The following is a 4,398-nucleotide window of genomic DNA, read 5'->3' as shown; positions in this document are numbered from 1 at the left end:
CTGCACGATTTTCCCCACATCTGCACGCCCCCTGTGCTATGAGGTACTTCACAGTCTTCTGTAAGTAAATTAATTTTTTCTTCAAGTAAACGAATTTCCTTCCCTGAACTTAATTTTGTAATTACTCATGGAGAGTTGACACGACATAAAAGCAACCATTTCGAGGTGAACAATTCGGGGTCATTTAGTACCTTCGCAGTGCTGTAAAAGCCACCACCCCTGCCTGGTCCCCAAACACTTCCATTCCCCCCACCCCACCTCTGCAAAAATAAAACCCCATTTCCTCGAAGCAGTGGTCCCCATTCCCACCTCCCCCAGCCCCTGTCAACCACTAATCTGCTCTCTGTCTCTACGGGTCTGCCTCTTCCGGATGTTTCCTGTAAGTGGAATCATACAGTGTGTAGCCTTTGGTGACTGTCTCCTTGGCCGTGATCGTATAGTGGTTAGTACTCTGCGTTGTGGTGACTGTCTCCTTTCACTCAGCATGCTGTTACCCAGGTCCGTCCGGGATGGATCACGTATCAGTACTTCCTTGCTTTTTGTGGACGAGCAGTAGTCTAGGGTACAGGTAGACCATATTCTGTTTCTCCATTCATCCGTTCTACGGGCATTTGAGTGGCTCCTGCGTTTTGGCTGTTGTGAGTAGTGCCGAAAAATAAGTGTTTATTTATTTATTTATTCTACAGAGAGTGACCTAACAGGTGAAAATCTGGAAGGCTTCACCAGTCTGGGTGTTAGCCTTGCGCAGGGGCCATGCTTATCTCTGTCGCGTTCTGATTTTCATGTATGTCCACCAAAGTGAGGACTCGGCAAGTTTATTTTATAAGGAAATGACTGTAAGTAGGAAAGCTCTATTTCTCTAACCGAGAGTCAAGTAGATACGCAAGTGTTAGGAGTACAAATCTCACCTTTTGGAGCGCACCGACTATCAGCCCCGGCACTGTCAGGTACAACTGAGACAAGTCTGAGCGGGTGCTGGATGCGGTCGGGGCCTTGAGCTTGCAACCTGGCTTTGCCATCTGAGCGACTCAAGGCAAATGTTCCTGTCCTCCCCCAGCCTCAGCTTCCTCCTCGGTAAACTGTTCATACTGATGAGCACTTTCTTCTACGGTTGTCCCGAGAATGAAAATCGTGGCTATAGGGCCCAGCACCGCCAGGCACACAATAAGTGCTCAGTCGGGAGGAACACAGTCCTAGACACGGCGGCAGTAACTGTACTGGGAACGAACAGAGCGCGTGTTTGCCACGTACCAGGAGCCGGGCCTGCAGTACGTCGGGTAGCGCCTATGACATTCTAAGAGCCAAATATTATTAACCCCTCACCGTCCTCTTGTAGGTCAGAAAATAGACAGAGAGGGGGGCGGGTAGCTGAAGGTCACACAGCTAAAGCCTTTCTGGGAAAGTTAAAGGACAACATGAGAAGTGACCAGGAGCCCACTGGAATGTCAGGGCTGTCCCTGGGCAGCGGAGATTCCCTGTAACCTCAGCAGCTGGGCCCTCGAGGTCCTGACCTGGCAAGTGGCAGCGAACGTGGCCTGGGGACCCCCTCCCCGCTGGGTTCCTCCTCGCTACCTAGAGCAGCTCCTTCTCAGGTCGACCAAGACAAGGCCCCCTGACTTCACATCTTGTCTAGGTGACTCACCTCCCTCGCTTAAGGGCTTTCCTGACCTCCCTGTACCCCATCATCCCCCAGGGTCCCCACCAAACCGCCCCTTGGCTCTGCAATCTCTCTCCCTTTCCACGCTGAGCTCCCGACACTGGCACGCTGCCTCCTACTACTTACCCATTGCTGGTGTAAGAATTAGCGCTTTGTAAGCTCACTTGCACCCTCTATACCTTCAGCGCCAGGGATATGCATGATTTACAGTTTCGGTCCGCGCGGGGAATCCTATCCCATGTGATGGTGATACTAGCATCAGGGTCATCTTGGTTTTCTGGGGCTGCCATGACATACCGACCCATACTCATGTCCTCCCACAGATCAGGAACAGTAGCAGTACGAGGAGGAACCCAGCGGGGAGGGAGTCCCCAGGCCGCATTTGCCCGGAAGCCTGAAAGGAAGGTGTCCGCACAGCCTCTTTCCCTCCCTCTAGGGGAGGTCCTTTCCTCGCCTCTTCTAGCTCAGGAGAACCCAAATGTTCCTTGGCTTGTGGCTACTTTGCGCCAGTCTCTGCCTGTGCTCATGTGGCCTCACCCTGTGTGTCCCTGTGTGTCCTTTTCATCTAAGTAGACGTGGATTTGGGGGAAGCTCTATCAGGCCCACTACAGAGACCTGGAAGTAGAAGATGTGCCTGAGATTCTTTGTGACAGGTTTAATGGGACCAGTGGGTACACACATGAAAGGGTTTCATTTTCCTCCAAAGACAGTAACCAGCGGCATTTTTACAAATCTTCCTTTCCCGGCCCTTCGTGGCATCATGGCAGAGCCTACAGCTTTCTGGCGTCTTTACAGGCCTCATCAAGCCAGTCCAGATCAGACCAGTTTGAAACATTCCACAACCCTCCAGCTCAGCTTTTCCCCCCAGACCGGAGAAGCCTGGTGTGGATACAGCTTCACCCCGGCTCCTTCCTAAGGCTTCCTTGTGCTTCTGGTTCCCAAAGTGCACCAAAAAAGACAATTCCCTGGACAATGAAATTTGGCCAGTGCGCATTAAACCAAGTTACCCAGATGTGTTTACTTTCAACTCAGTGGATGTGTGACTGCACATCCAAGAGCTGGTCATCTCCAAATCCTGTTCAGTCCAGGAAATGACTTTTCCGTAGAACATCCTTCTACCCTGGTGTTCCCCAGAGCACATTCTGGGAAATACTAGACTACATGAAACACTGTAAGATACAAAATCTATCCACAACTGTTATGCACGCATAGCAAGGGAAGATGAGTTTTGAGTAAATACACCAACTCAGGAACAATTTTGTGATTTATTCAGAAAACTGGCTTCCAGATCACTGTGGACAAGACCCAACTTGGCCAGAAGATGCGATCCCTCGGCAGAGCCACGAGGACAGCTCAGCTGGCCAAATGTTATTCTCAGAAAGGATCAGAGACGAAAATGCTCTGATTTCCCTAAAGCCCTGTTTCAGCAGCCAGGAGGGTGTAACCCTCACACTGAAAAGCAAATTTCAGACAAAATTCAAGACAAATCTCCATTAGAGTATAGTCCTACAATGTATGCAATTATGTTATGAAAATTCAACTATAGGCAGTCGGCAGAATAGTAAAAATAACAATAATAACATAATAATGAGAGAAAAGACAGGAAAAATGAATTTAAGTGCCAAGCGCCTGCTATTTTTTTCCCCAGCTTGGAACTGGGGCCTGTTCGATAAGCCTCCGCTCCTGAGTGCCTCTCTGCCCCAGCATGAGTCCAGTACTTAAATATCTACTGTTTTCATGTAATATGGCCTCTAAAAGCTGACCAACATCTTCATCTGGTGCTTAACTGAACAACTGACAACCTTCCCCAACACGGTCCGCATCCTGGCTGTGCCGGAGAAAACATGGCAGCCTCCAATTTAATGTCTCTCCCTCACAAGTCATTTCTGACCACACGAATCGGTGTTCCTCCCAAGAGTTGCATGAATTATAAGCTGCCTTACGACATCCGAGATGACTCCCCCAGAGTCTCAGAACTGAACAGAATCTGGGTTTGCCCATACTGTCAAGGCAAACATTCTCTGAAAGCCAGGACGAACCCTACCACTGGGTTTACGAGGGGCCACCATGAAGTCGAGCAACCACGCTCCACCCCACTTTCCATTGCTTTGACACCCATTCCCCTTGGGGGGAAAAAAAGCCCTAAAGAAAACATTCTTTTTAAATGATTTTATTTACTTATTTAAGAGAGAGGGAGAGGGAGAAAGCTCAGTGAGCGTGGGGGGTGCAGAGGCAGAAGCAGACTCCCCCTGAGCAAGGGGCTAGACGTGGACTTCATCTCCAGGACCTGGGATCATGACCTGAGCTGAAGGCAGATGCTTAACTGACTGAGCCACCCAGGTGCCCCAGAAAACAATTTTTTTTTTTAAGAAAATATTTTTAATCTGATTGAGCTGTCTAAATGAGGTAACTCTTTGATCCTCAGTGGATAGAAAGGATCAGTTTATCCCCCTTAGCCAGCAGCCCGCTGAAGTTTGAGGTTGGGGGTTCCCCAGGCTGCTGGGGAACACAGAACCAGTTCTTGCTCTCTCCCATCCTCGTCCCCCCTGCCCACAGAATGGTGTCCAAACTAAAGGATCTTCGTCTGCTGGACAAGGACAAGTGGAGCCCCCCAGGGCAGGGTCTGGTTCTCACTCATCTGTGGGTCTGCCCAGCACTGAGCACAGATAGTGGCACAGAAGCCAAATGGAGCTCAATAAATGCACAGCAACTGGGTGAAAATGTAGCCTGTATAAAACGCA

General features: G+C 49.7%; 1 non-coding gene across 1 annotated transcript; it reads right to left on the bottom strand.

Moving 5' to 3' along the window:
• Positions 1-703: 703 nt before the first annotated feature.
• LOC116572533 lies at positions 704-806 on the bottom strand. Its single transcript, XR_004278392.1, has one exon. It is a non-coding gene; the product is annotated as a U6 spliceosomal RNA (small nuclear RNA).
• Positions 807-4,398: the final 3,592 nt, after the last annotated feature.

This window comes from Mustela erminea, chromosome 13 (genome assembly GCF_009829155.1).
Source record: "Mustela erminea isolate mMusErm1 chromosome 13, mMusErm1.Pri, whole genome shotgun sequence".
Taxonomy (NCBI): domain Eukaryota; kingdom Metazoa; phylum Chordata; class Mammalia; order Carnivora; family Mustelidae; genus Mustela; species Mustela erminea.
Note: the sequence above shows the minus strand (reverse complement) of the source record. Positions and strands in the feature narration are given on the sequence as shown.